Raw genomic sequence first — 15,291 nt, 5'->3', positions numbered from 1 at the left:
AACTATAAAGTTCATGCCTCTTCTTAATAAGGGTGTCATATATTCACTCTACTTCTTTATTTTGTAATTAATCATTAGTTTTACTTTTAAAAAATGATTGCACAACAGCCTTTATAGAAAATGAGTTTTTAAAAGCATGTACTTCTTCATTTTTTCTAGTAATAAATGTTATTTTATATTAAAATTATTTATTTATTTATTTATTTATTTTATTTATTTATTTTTTTGAGACGGAGTCTCGCTCTGTCGCCCAGGCTAGAGTGCGGTGGCGCCATCTCGGCTCACTGCAAGCTCTGCCTCCCGGGTTCCCGCCATTCTCCTGCCTCAGCCTCCCGAGTAGCTGGGACTACAGGCACCCACCACCACGCCCGGCTAAAAATTTTTTTAGATGTAGTCTCACTCTGTCACCCAGACTGGAGTACAGTGGTGCAATGTCAGCTCACTGCAACCTCCGCCTCCTGGGTTCAAGAGATTCTCCTGCCTCAGTCTCCCAAGCAGCTGGGATTACAGGTGCCCACCCTCACACCCAGAACATTTTTGTATTTTTAGTACAGATAGGGTTTCGCCATGTTGGCCAGTTGTTCTCGAACTCCTGACCTCAGGTGATCCGTCCACCTTGGCCTCCTAAAGTGCTGGGATTACAGGCGTGAACCACTGCCCCCAGCTTCTAGTAGTTACTATTTAATTTCATGTTTACATTGTCCTTGTTTGGACTAGCAGAAGCACTGAAAAACAGGCTCCTGTATCCTGTGACTTGTCCTTCCCATTCTTGGAACCCTACTGACTCTTTTCACTCCTTTGATGTCTGTCCTGCCATAACTGATATTTCTAACTGTTTATTTTAAATGCAGATACAATAGACTTGCTTATCATGGAATAGTGTTTCAATGTTTCAATTGTATTTGAATTTTTTTTTTATTTTTATATTTGTATGAAAAGATCCTCCAGAAGTATGTTGTATGCCTTCTTTGAATAGAAATTTCATAAAATTCAAAGCTCTGGAGTAGTGCCGTGACATCTCAAGATTTAGTTTTCCCAAAGAAATAGAATATCAACAACAATAATTGTAGAAACACAAATTTCCATTCAGCCTGTCTTCAACATTTCTGCCTACTTTTAAATTATTACTTATTATAGCAAGAATAACTACAGCTTCATTTTTTTTATTTTTAAACAATATCTAATATATCTAGTATATATCAGAGAGGTGGTAGACATTTCACAATATCATTTAATTCTCACAATCATTCAGAAATATAAGTGTAGTGGGCATTCTACAAGCAAGAAAGTAGATTCATAATTTAAGTAATTTTTCCAAAGACAGAGATAGTAAATGATGAAAATAGTCTTCAACCCTAGATATCATTGATGAAAAAATACTAGATTATGCAGTCCGTCTATAAATAATGAAGTGGTATATATTTTATTGGATCCTCCTACATGGAGGGCTCTTTGAAAATATATATATAAACATTAGGGAATGAATTGTCCCTAATCAAGTGGCTCAAAATTTTATTTCTGTAATATAGAACAAAGATTGAAATGAGGATAATATATGACAAAATGTGATAAGAGTAAGACGTTAGAAGAAATCACCATCAAGTTAAACAGTCACAGAAAATTTCATGGAAGAAAATATCTTTGTGTTGGGCCTTGAATGATGCATAGGATGATTAAATATTGTAAAGGCGAAGTAAGTCTAAGCACAGATGACAATATATAAGTAATGACAATGTAAATGTGAAAGTGCTGTGTTCATGCAAATTATAAATCAGCAAGCAATATAGTTTAAGTTGCATATAGAATACTCCCTGAGCTCTACTAAGTAAGGTAAAATCTAGAGAAGTTGGTGAGGTTCAAATTATCAAAACTCTTGAAGGACATAGTCAGAAATTTGAACTACTTTCTACAGAATTTGGATTTCTCTATGAATTGCTCTTCATCAACCAAGATATATTTAGAAATACACACACACACACACACACACACACACACACACACACACAGTTGTTCCTTGGATTGGATACCATAATCTGCAGATGCTCAAGTGCTTTATATAAAAATGACTAGTATTTGCATGTAATTTATGCATTTTCTTCAAGCACTTACTTTTATTGGTTACACATCATTTTTCATTGTTCACCCTGTCCACGTACGCACAGATATACTAGCACTGTCAGTAGAGGTTAAGCAAATGTAAATTACCTAAGCAACTCCTCAGGTCCTGCTTGTGTCTCTCAGATGTTTAGAAGATAGAAGATATTCTATTTCTCAAAAGGCTGATAGGCTGAGAGGCTTTAGTTAAAGTGTGCAGAGGGGCCTGTAGACTCTTTAGGCTCTTCTGACAGTTAATGTAAACTGTTGATCTTATGGCAAGGGCACAGCTTTCTGCATCAGTCTCTCTGGTGGAGATCTAAAACTTCATCAAGGCTGTGCAGAGAAGGTGATGCCTCCAAGGGCACTCCATCTCTACTAGTCAGCCTATCAAGTTTCTCAGGCTGCCCTTTAGGCTGCGTGATTGTCTCTTAATGTTTGAATAATTGAATCATTTTGGCAGAAAATTGGAGGATTCATGAGCATGTCAAAATCCGGCTACAAATATTTTAGATAAACTCCATGCCCATACTTCTGCTGTTGTAGATGAATGTATGGGTTGTGGTTGGGGGGTGCATGCAAACCATGCTGATGAAGGTTTTTACTATCATTTATCTGAAAGAGTTTCAGAAAACAAAGGTTTCCATTTCTAATTATGGATAGAATAAGCAGTTTAATATTACTCAGTACCAAATCTTTGTTCTTGGCATACACTTTCCCACCATCCCCAAGCAGATCAATTGATTCGGATGTCTGGAGGTGTATTTTGTCATGTGGCCGTGAGAAGGCAATGCAACTCAAAAATCATGTATTTCTTCAAATATAAAGAAAAGCATATTTTCTTTTTTTTTTCCTTTTTTTTATTTTACTTTATTTAAGTTCTGGGATACAGAACATGCAGGTTTGTTACATCAGTATACATGTGTCATGGTGGTTTGCTGCACCTATCAACCCGTCATTGAGTTTTAACTCTGTATGCATTAGGTATTTGTCCTAATGCTCTCCCTCCTCTTGCCCCCTGTCCCCTGACATATGTCTTATATACTTTAAATCATCATTATAATATACAATACAATGTGTAAATGCTATGTAAGTAGTTTTTATACTGTATTGACTTTTGTATTATTTTTATGGTTGTAATTTTTTCTTCTTTTTTTAAAAAGACAGATTTGGCCAGGTGTGGTGGCTCATGCCTGTAATCCCAGCACTTTGGGAGGCAGAGGAAGGCAGATCACCTGAGGTAAGGAGTTAAAGACCAGCCTAGCCAACATGGTGAAACCCTGTCTCTACTAAAAAAAAAAAAAAAAAAAAAAATTAGCCGGGTGAGGTGGCGGACGCCTGTAGTCCCAGCTACTCGGGAGGCTGAGGCAGGAGAATGGCATAAACCTGGGAGGCGGAGCTTGCAGTGAGCTGAGATGTGGCCACTGCACTCCAGCCCGGGCGACAGAGCGAGACTCTGTCTCAAAAAAAAAAAAGAAAAATAGCCAGGCGTGGTGCTGCACACCTGTAATCCCAGCTACCCAGGAGGCTGAGGAAGAAGAATCGCTTGAACCCAAGAGATGGAGGTTGCAGTGAGTGGAGATCACGCTATTGTACTCCAACCTGGGTGGTAGAGCAAGACTCTATCTCAAATAATAATAATAATAATAATAATAATAATAAATATATAAAAGACAGGTTCTCACTCTGTCATCCAGGATAAAGTGTAGTGGTGTATAGTAGTTCACTGTAGCTCGAAATCCTGCCCTCAGGTGGTCTTTCCAACTTGGGCTCCCAAAGTGCTGGGATTACAGAGTGAGCCACAGCATCTGCCCTGTATTAATTTTTATTTTCTATTTTTTACCATATTTCTGATCTTTGGATGGTTGAACCCATAGATATGAAGGACTCACTATATAAGCACATTTTCAATCTGAATACACATCAAAAAGAAAGATTTGAATTGTTCTCCCCACAATTGACAAAGGTATTCCAAGGTGTAGAATCCTATTAATTCAGAATCAAGGAGATTGAATAAGAGTGACTTTAATTTAGTTTCGCTAGGATATTAAAATGATGACACAGGTAGTTGTTTCCTGGGAAATATTTGCAATACCTGCCCACAAGAAAATCATAAAACTATAAAATTTCTGTGACTTGGAACAAAGCCGTAAGAGTGCTATCTGAAGTCACTCTTTTTTAGATACATTTCTGATACATTTCTTTGTTTCAGAGCCAACACTCAATGTGATCCCCCGGATATTTCTATATTTTTCTTTCAAGGTCTGTTAATGCAAACAAAGAGAATTTCCCAGAGACATTGTAGATGTGTGGCAGAATTAGTTGCGTCCCTAGGTAAAGATATCTAGAAAAGTCTCTACCGGGGAAGTCAGGTCTCTCACATATGTACAGTCAAAGATTGTGGCTTTAGAGGACTTTTGACAAGATGGTTTCAAATTAAAAAATATATATATATAACTCTTCCCCTACCAATCCCATACCTAGGAATCTATCTGTAGAAGTTCTAGTCCTTAATACAAAAGTTTAAAGCAGCATTAATCATAGATAAAAATGTTTGGAAAGAAAATAAGAGGCTTGAATAAATTATGCTGAATACATTGACAAAGACTTTCTTCTTGGCCAAATTTTAGTCAGGCTCCTCTAAGTCCCCTTCTCAGTTACGCCCCAAATATGGTAATCCATCCGTCCATGGCCTGCATTGCCTAGTCATAAAAAAAATCTTGCTAAGTCATTAACCAGAACCGCCACCCTCAATATTTGATCACCCTCCATATCTGATCAAATTTCTTATTCCCCACATCACCCAGGGCATATCTAAGTGTCCTGGTAGGTTAGCCAGAATCTCTTTTAATCCCGATGCTTTCTCCTTACAATTTTGTATCACAGATCCTCATCCTGTTCCTTAGCTACAAATCCTCACTTGATGATGATGTGTTGAAAATTAATCTCAATACCTTTTTTTTTTGGGGGGGGGCGCGGACAGGATGTTGCTCTGTCACTCAGGCTGAAGTACAGTGGAGTTATATAGCCTCGATTTTCTGGGCTCAAGCTGTCCTCATGCCTTCACCTCCTGAGTAACTGAGACCACAGTGCATGCCACCATGCCTGACTAACTTGGCAGTGATGGGGTCTCACCATGTTGCCCAAGCTGGTCTTGAATTCCTGAGCTCAAGCAATCCACCTGCCTCAGCCTCCCAAAGTGCTTGGATTATAGGTGTAAGCCACTGAGTCCAGCCAAATTAAGCACAGTTCATAACAAGGTCTCTTTTCTCCTATTTCAATAGTTCCTGAATATCATTTGTTTTACCTCTTTAACTGCTATTCTGCTCTGATTTTCTTTGACAACATGGCATGGTATACTAAGGTTAAATAATACATCAGTCAGAGTACACCATATGACTTGGAGGAATTTCTATGTGGCACTTTTGAGAGAGAAGAAAAGAATCAAAAGTGTGATGCATTTTAAAACTAGTCATAATGAATAAGGTTCTATGAGTATATGCATTTGTGTTTGTGTATGTTTATGCCTATATAGAATTATGTTAGTAAGGAGAGAAATTTGAAAGAGAATGATTTAACGGGGCAGAGAAGGGCTGTAAATAGAGGGAATTTATGAGAGGGAAAGGCAAACAAATAAGGGAAAAGCTATGCTGTCTTCATAAAAGTTACATGTTGTATGTGTGATGGTGTGTGTATAAAGAAATCAAATTACAAACTTTAAATAATAACTAAAAGGGAATTTCTCAAGTTTTAAACGTAAACATGCTCAAGAAGAGATATGTTGAGCGGGACAACTCCATCTGCATAATCATCTTTCACAGCCAGGCAGCCACTACATGACTCCCCTGATGTCTATACCTAAAAAAGAAAATCCTTATTAAAGCAATGCTTTCTGTATTAAACAAGTGGGAAAGGTGTTTTATTGTTGTTATTTTTTTTCAAAAAAATAGACTGTGCTGATGCATGTTTTAGCATATTAATTAAATAGGATATTTAAAATCAAAATTTGAGTTCCAGATTTTGCCACTAAACTGCTAGTCAGATATCAGGAAAGTCATTGTAGCTTTCTAGGCCTCAGTTCTACAATCTATGAACTAATAGATTAAATTTAATTTTACAAATTGATAAAATTTATGAAAGTAGATTTTTTTTAGTGTAAAGTCAAATAGAAGTTAAAAGTAAGAGGCGTCATTTTCCTGCTGAATATAGGGAAGAGACCTTCTTCCCTCTTTCTTAAAGTACTTACTTTAGAAAATTTTAAGTTCTTTCTCTGTATTTTACAAATATATATAATCTAAGTAAGTCTCTTGCCAACTTTAACACCCAAGAATTTCTTTCTCAGTGACCTCTGATCCATTTTTTGAAAACATAATCATGCTGGAGGATAGCACTCCTATCTCCCTATTTCTGAGGGACAGTAAAAGCCTAACTTCAAGGGCACTTCATTTAATATAACAAAACTGTCTCTTGTCATAAAGACAGGAGAAGTTTATTTTCCTTTGGATAAAGCCAGAGCCAAATAATAAACATAGATAGTCACCCAAAATACCAAATAAATTTATAATAAACTATGGTGTGTAACAAATGGTGCCCTCAAGTCCTCTTACTTGAGGACTACTTATTATTTACATTGAGGACATGCTGTGATAGGGGTTGCTTGGCTATATATATATTTGTGTAAAGTTTCTTTCTGTCTTTTCAAACTCATGCTGGATTGCCTGTGATGCATGTCACATTTTGGCTCAATATCCATTTAGTAATGAAATTATCTTCTTACTCTTTTATCTTTGTATAGATATTTTCTGGGTTGAGAGAATATTTCATTTATAATTATATTTCCCCAATAATAGTCACATAACTTTATTTATTTATTCATTCATTCGTTCATTCATTCATTCATTCATTCATTCATTCATTCTTTGAGATGGAGTCTTGCTGTGTTGCCCAGGTTACAGTGCAGTGGTGCAATCCTGGCTTACTACAACCTCTGCCTCCCAGGTTCAAGTGATTCTCTTGCCTCAGCCTCCTGAGTAGCTGGGATTACAGGTGCGTGCCATCAAGTCCGGCTAATTTTGTATTTTTTTAGTAGAGGTGGGGTTTCATTATGTTGGCCAGGATGGCCTCGAACTGCTGACCTCATAATCTGCCTGCCTTGGTCTCCCAAAGTGCTGGGATTACAGGTATGAGCCACTGCACCCGGCCATAACTTTTTTAAAATAGGAAAAGACAGCGTGAGAAAGAATATAATAGTGCTAGTAATTATTCCTGCCATTTATTAAGAGTATGCCTTGGCGGAAGTGTGAAATGGGAAGCTTTATGACTCTTACAATGTAAACATTATGTCATGCTGTGTGTGCCTTTTAAAATAAAACAACCTCCCCCCATCCAATGGTAAGAGTTCTAAACACAAGACATCAAATTAATTTGTTAATCCATCAAATAAATGGTTATCTTTTGAAACCAAAACTGAGAATAAAGAAAAAAACGCTATCTCTATTAGACTAATTAAAAGAGGCATTCTATTTGTATGAAAGTTTCAGGGAAATTCAAGGGAATAAAATGCCTACATTTTGCCTTACGTCCTGACTTTAGAGTTTGAATGCTTCTCTTCACTATGGTAGTTCACAAGTAGCAGTTGTTCAGCATTTAGGGGTTAACAGCCACTGTGATATTCTTATGAAATTATAAACTCTACCCAGAAAATGTCCACATACTTATATACTTAAAATATTTTATATAAAATTTCACAAGGCACAAGAACCCACTGCCGGAAATAGACCTCTTGAAGACAATATGGACACTTACTAACAAGCTATAGTCTCCTTGTAAAGAACCTCTGCTCTAAAAGGAGAGAGTCATTTAGAATTTTAGCTGCTCTTTCTTTTCCAAATCATCTTCAGATATAAAATGATTCTTGGAGTCAGTGATGATTTACCATAGAGGTAAAAAAATTGCTTACACTTATTTTTTCCACGGTAGGTTAAGAAACACAGCGGCAGAGTGTCTAAAAGTCTGTGACATGCAGGTACAGTGTATCCGAGGAGAAGAGAGAATGGTCCCGTTTTGATCTAGATTGTTTAAATGCTCACAGAGTAGAAAGGTTTCCCTTGCTGATTTCACTGCAATGTAATGAATGCTACTTAATGACCAAAGTAGAAGAAGTTAACAACTNCCTGAGTAACTGAGACCACAGTGCATGCCACCATGCCTGACTAACTTGGCAGTGATGGGGTCTCACCATGTTGCCCAAGCTGGTCTTGAATTCCTGAGCTCAAGCAATCCACCTGCCTCAGCCTCCCAAAGTGCTTGGATTATAGGTGTAAGCCACTGAGTCCAGCCAAATTAAGCACAGTTCATAACAAGGTCTCTTTTCTCCTATTTCAATAGTTCCTGAATATCATTTGTTTTTACCTCTTTAACTGCTATTCTGCTCTGATTTTCTTTGACAACATGGCATGGTATACTAAGGTTAAATAATACATCAGTCAGAGTACACCATATGACTTGGAGGAATTTCTATGTGGCACTTTTGAGAGAGAAGAAAAAGAATCAAAAGTGTGATGCATTTTTAAAAACTAGTCATAATGAATAAGGTTCTATGAGTATATGCATTTGTGTTTGTGTATGTTTATGCCTATATAGAATTATGTTAGTAAGGAGAGAAATTTGAAAGAGAATGATTTAACGGGGGCAGAGAAGGGCTGTAAATAGAGGGAATTTATGAGAGGGAAAGGCAAACAAATAAGGGAAAAAGCTATGCTGTCTTCATAAAAAGTTACATGTTGTATGTGTGATGGTGTGTGTATAAAGAAATCAAATTACAAACTTTAAATAATAACTAAAAAGGGAATTTCTCAAGTTTTAAACGTAAACATGCTCAAGAAGAGATATGTTGAGCGGGACAACTCCATCTGCATAATCATCTTTCACAGCCAGGCAGCCACTACATGACTCCCCTGATGTCTATACCTAAAAAAGAAAATCCTTATTAAAGCAATGCTTTCTGTATTAAACAAGTGGGAAAGGTGTTTTTATTGTTGTTATTTTTTTTCAAAAAAATAGACTGTGCTGATGCATGTTTTAGCATATTAATTAAATAGGATATTTAAAAATCAAAATTTGAGTTCCAGATTTTGCCACTAAACTGCTAGTCAGATATCAGGAAAGTCATTGTAGCTTTCTAGGCCTCAGTTCTACAATCTATGAACTAATAGATTAAATTTAATTTTACAAATTGATAAAATTTATGAAAGTAGATTTTTTTTAGTGTAAAGTCAAATAGAAGTTAAAAGTAAGAGGCGTCATTTTTCCTGCTGAATATAGGGAAGAGACCTTCTTCCCTCTTTCTTAAAGTACTTACTTTAGAAAATTTTAAGTTCTTTCTCTGTATTTTACAAATATATATAATCTAAGTAAGTCTCTTGCCAACTTTAACACCCAAGAATTTCTTTCTCAGTGACCTCTGATCCATTTTTTGAAAACATAATCATGCTGGAGGATAGCACTCCTATCTCCCTATTTCTGAGGGACAGTAAAAGCCTAACTTCAAGGGCACTTCATTTAATATAACAAAACTGTCTCTTGTCATAAAGACAGGAGAAGTTTATTTTTCCTTTGGATAAAGCCAGAGCCAAATAATAAACATAGATAGTCACCCAAAATACCAAATAAATTTATAATAAACTATGGTGTGTAACAAATGGTGCCCTCAAGTCCTCTTACTTGAGGACTACTTATTATTTACATTGAGGACATGCTGTGATAGGGGTTGCTTGGCTATATATATATTTGTGTAAAGTTTCTTTCTGTCTTTTCAAACTCATGCTGGATTGCCTGTGATGCATGTCACATTTTGGCTCAATATCCATTTAGTAATGAAATTATCTTCTTACTCTTTTATCTTTGTATAGATATTTTCTGGGTTGAGAGAATATTTCATTTATAATTATATTTCCCCAATAATAGTCACATAACTTTATTTATTTATTCATTCATTCGTTCATTCATTCATTCATTCATTCATTCATTCATTCTTTGAGATGGAGTCTTGCTGTGTTGCCCAGGTTACAGTGCAGTGGTGCAATCCTGGCTTACTACAACCTCTGCCTCCCAGGTTCAAGTGATTCTCTTGCCTCAGCCTCCTGAGTAGCTGGGATTACAGGTGCGTGCCATCAAGTCCGGCTAATTTTTGTATTTTTTTAGTAGAGGTGGGGTTTCATTATGTTGGCCAGGATGGCCTCGAACTGCTGACCTCATAATCTGCCTGCCTTGGTCTCCCAAAGTGCTGGGATTACAGGTATGAGCCACTGCACCCGGCCATAACTTTTTTAAAATAGGAAAAAGACAGCGTGAGAAAGAATATAATAGTGCTAGTAATTATTCCTGCCATTTATTAAGAGTATGCCTTGGCGGAAGTGTGAAATGGGAAGCTTTATGACTCTTACAATGTAAACATTATGTCATGCTGTGTGTGCCTTTTAAAATAAAAACAACCTCCCCCCATCCAATGGTAAGAGTTCTAAACACAAGACATCAAATTAATTTGTTAATCCATCAAATAAATGGTTATCTTTTGAAACCAAAACTGAGAATAAAGAAAAAAACGCTATCTCTATTAGACTAATTAAAAGAGGCATTCTATTTGTATGAAAGTTTCAGGGAAATTCAAGGGAATAAAATGCCTACATTTTGCCTTACGTCCTGACTTTAGAGTTTGAATGCTTCTCTTCACTATGGTAGTTCACAAGTAGCAGTTGTTCAGCATTTAGGGGTTAACAGCCACTGTGATATTCTTATGAAATTATAAACTCTACCCAGAAAAATGTCCACATACTTATATACTTAAAATATTTTATATAAAATTTCACAAGGCACAAGAACCCACTGCCGGAAATAGACCTCTTGAAGACAATATGGACACTTACTAACAAGCTATAGTCTCCTTGTAAAGAACCTCTGCTCTAAAAGGAGAGAGTCATTTAGAATTTTTAGCTGCTCTTTCTTTTCCAAATCATCTTCAGATATAAAATGATTCTTGGAGTCAGTGATGATTTACCATAGAGGTAAAAAAATTGCTTACACTTATTTTTTCCACGGTAGGTTAAGAAACACAGCGGCAGAGTGTCTAAAAGTCTGTGACATGCAGGTACAGTGTATCCGAGGAGAAGAGAGAATGGTCCCGTTTTGATCTAGATTGTTTAAATGCTCACAGAGTAGAAAGGTTTCCCTTGCTGATTTCACTGCAATGTAATGAATGCTACTTAATGACCAAAGTAGAAGAAGTTAACAACTATCTAACTCTTTAGGAAGAAAATAAAATACCACCAGTTATTTAAGTATAATTGGAATTCCGGCTTGCCCTTAAAGGATATGTAGCTATTTTATTGCCGGTTCCCCCTTTAAATCCACCGTTTCTCCCTCCCCTCCCGCCTTCCCTCCTCTCCTCTCCCCTCCCCTCCCCTCCCTCACTCTGTTCCTTCCTTCCTGCCTTCCTTCCTTCCTTTGTTCCTTCCTTCCTTCCTTCCTTCCTTCCTTCCTTCCTTCCTTCCTTCCTTCCTTCCTCCCTTCCTTCCGTTCTTCCGTCCTTCCTTTCTCTTTCTCTCTTATTTCTTTTTGCCAGCTTTTGAGCTATGCTTGAATATCAGAAATGACTAAAACATTGTTCCTGACTTCATAGAGGTTTTTGTTTAAAGTATGATAGAAACAAATACATAATTGCAATAAAATGTGATACATTTACACTGAAGACATGTATTAAGTTCACTGGTTACAGGATGGGGGGTTGTGATATATAATACTCTTAATGGATAATTGAAGTCGTAGAAATTGGTTGTGATTAAAGAAATTCATGCCAGAGAAATTGCGTCTAGGCTACTTTCAGAAAGTAGTGGGAAATTTCAGAAGAGCTTGCTATTGTATTGGCACAGAATGTGAGACCATTAATCACAGAGAAAAATAGCCCTGTCAATATACCATCAATGTGTTAGGTTTCTAATTAACTTCATGTATCTGTACAGAAACCCATTTCACTAGGGGTACAAGAATCCATGGCTTTGCATTCTGTTTGATGTGTGAAATGAATCTTGTGCTTGGTGACTGATAGGAGTTATATTGATTTTGCAAGTCTTTTATGCTGAGTGGTTTCAGATTCTGCCATTCTGCAAACTATATCTACTCAGAGAAAAACTCTAAAACAAGGGGAAAAAGCTCTAAGACCCACATAACATCTCTGATTCTACAGAGGGCAACTCCAGAGGCATCTTTAGAATAATAAAATCACCACCTCTCATTCATGTTAATTTTTTTTCCTTTGAGGATGTCACCGTGGTTCAGAAATTCCACCCCACTGATTTTCACTTTCACTACTGAAGACACTGACAAGGGCTTATTAAAATGTTAAGTGGGTCTGGTTCTAGCAAATGATAATGATAGTTAAGTTGAGGGCAAATAAAAAGGATCTCATCAGAGGAGCACATTTCTATTACTTTCCAAAGTAGGAGCATATAACAGGAAGATTGAATCCTGGTTCATATTTATTTAAATTTCTCATGTTCTAAGGATCTGATAAACAGCTGAGAAAGGCAGATACCAAAGTAAGTTTTTCATCGATGAGCTCCTGTCTACAAACTCCCTGCTGGTGAACAGAAAGAACCGCCTGATTATATTATCCCTGCAATTCCTGGTTTATCTTTTTTGATTGCTTTTGAGGCCCCAAATATGAAAACGATGACACTTGCACAAAGAATAAAGGTGTAATGAAAGGCTGTATGCATATCTTTTTATCAGTAGAATTATGCGCTATATCAAATAATTATTATTTATTGAGATTCCATTTGCAAATAAAGTTTATATCCAAAAAGAGTTCTAATTATTCTTGGAAATTTTGAAATGGAATTCCTCAATCATAGCCTTAAATAATAATTTTAGCTGGGCCTGGTAGCTCACGCCTGTAATCTCAGCACTTTGGGAGGCCGAGGCGGACGGACCACGAGATCAAGAGATCAAGACCATCCTGGCTAACACGGTGAAACCCCATCTCTAGTAAAAAATGCAAAAAAATAGCCGGTTGTGGTGGCGGGTTCCTGTGGTCCCAGCTACTCGGGAGGCTGAGGCAGGAGAATGGCGTGAACCCAGAAGACGGAGGTTTCAGTGAGCAGAGATGGCGCCACTGCACTCCAGCCTGGGCGACAGAGGGAGACTCCGTCTCAAAAAAAAAAAAAAAAAAAAATCTTTTATTCCATTTTCTGAATACTCTATATTCTTTTATAACCCCATGTCTTTGTATACACACTCCTTGAGAATGATGTTTAGGCCCAATTTAAACAAACATATCCTCTTTTTATTTTTCTATAATATTCTGAGTATGGTTGGTAACCTAATCATTAGCCTTACTCTTCTCCCTTACTGGTAGAAACTGTACACATTACTATTTGCAAATGCCACATATATAATTTCTCATCTTCCATTGCAGCAAGAGACAGTCATGTCATGTGATAAATCCAGACCATAAAAGATAGGAAGAAGTCTCCCATGTGTTCAGGAATGTTTTATTCTCTATCACAAATAGAGATAAAGAAGGAAATATTTTTGCCGACTTGAAAATCCTCTTCTTTGCTTAACTCTTTCTACTTCTAGATATGACAATCATTTTAGAAACATGACACACCAATCCCTAAGATAGGTGATAGCTTGATGGAGCTGGGTAATTTAAAGTATGAAAACAGCTTTGGTAATTAATGATAGAGCTGGGCCGTGGACCAGCTCTAAAAGCTCTAACATGCAGACTTTTTGTTATGGGATCTTATACAGGGTTGTTAATTTTAATTCTGTCAGGCTTTCAAGTAATTACATCTGAACTCATCCTAATTATTGCAAAGAACATCCTCTAGAGCACTGTCATTCATCATGCATTCTGAGTTCCAGCAGTATCATCCTTGTCTGAGAACTTGGCAGAAATACACTCTTGAATCATACTTAGGGCTTCTGAATAAGGATCTCTTGCGGTGATGAAGAACCAAGAAATCCAGGTTTTCATAAGCATTCCAGGTGTTTCTTAAAGGCCTACAAGAAGTGGGTCTGTGAGAGTGTGTTTTACCTTTGCACTGTACTCTCTGTGCCTAGTACAACCCTGCCACGACCATGTGAGACAATTCTCATCATATCTAAGAGTTCTAGTGTCTCTGGAGTACCTTAATACCCCCTATTTTTTTTTTTTTTTAGTTGTCCATCTAACAGCATTTGATAACTCTTAAGCTTTTCTGTGTTTTTCACCTGATATCTTTGAGACTGGTAGTCTTCATGATGCATTTGGTCTAAAATATTATAAAGACACACACACACACACACACACAGAATGAGAGAGAGAGAGTGAACTCTGGCTTTACAAAATAGATTTGAATATAAGCTTTGGAACTTACTAGCTCTGTGACTTAGGCTGCATAATTAATATCTTAGAGGCTCATTTTTATATTTGAAATATAGAGATATTTCTAAATTTCAAATATAAAAATCAAAGGACTGTTGTAAATACTTTAGTAAAATGGGACAAAGAAGAAGAATGAGTAAGTAGTTATATATATATATATATATGTTTTCTTCTCTCTTTTCTTCAGCTCTCTTTTTTCTTTTTTTGCAAATGCTTTAAGTATTTGGATGTGTAAAGATGAACCCCAGTTCACAGTGCTAAATAAACAAATGGTGCTTTACTCCATTTACTTATTTCCAGAAATCAAGAAGGAGAAGACAGAGGTTCCCTGAAGGAATTATTATGGTGGGGATGAGAGAAAAGGGAATAAAAAATAAAAAGCTGAGGAGGGAAATATATTACTCAGCAAATGGCAAAAACCAGGTATTAATGAAAAGAAGCTTGGGACATGGGAAATATCTACCAGTAGATTAAGATAGAAACGTTCAAAAATAAGGCTGGCTCCTAAAGTATTACATTTTAAACGGGATCTCAAGTTGCACCTTCGCGTCCCACTCTCATCATTATCCATCAATTCCTACAGCCATTTTGTGGTGGTTTTAGGCTGCGCTTTAATCTGGGCTCTCTACACAGGAGACAGTAGACAACTGAGAGAAGGCCACACAGGGAGAGAATGGAAACAAGGGCAGAATGCAGCATTTGGTTGGAAAAGGAAATTTTTTTTTTTTTTTTTTTTTTTTTTTTTTTTTTTTTTTTTTTTTTTTTTTTTATGG

At 36.7% G+C, this 15,291-nt stretch overlaps 1 protein-coding gene across 3 annotated transcripts in view; it reads right to left on the bottom strand.

Annotated features, from left to right (window-relative positions):
• LUZP2 (leucine zipper protein 2) overlaps nucleotides 1–15,291 on the bottom strand; it is a 583,280-nt gene that overhangs the window by 332,783 nt on the left and 235,206 nt on the right. The gene's annotated exons all lie outside the window — the stretch shown is intronic.

This window comes from Rhinopithecus bieti, unplaced genomic scaffold (assembly GCF_001698545.2).
Source record: "Rhinopithecus bieti isolate Rb0 unplaced genomic scaffold, ASM169854v2 scaffold_34314, whole genome shotgun sequence".
Classification (NCBI taxonomy): Eukaryota; Metazoa; Chordata; class Mammalia; order Primates; family Cercopithecidae; genus Rhinopithecus; species Rhinopithecus bieti.
This window is presented reverse-complemented; position numbering and strand designations above follow the sequence as displayed.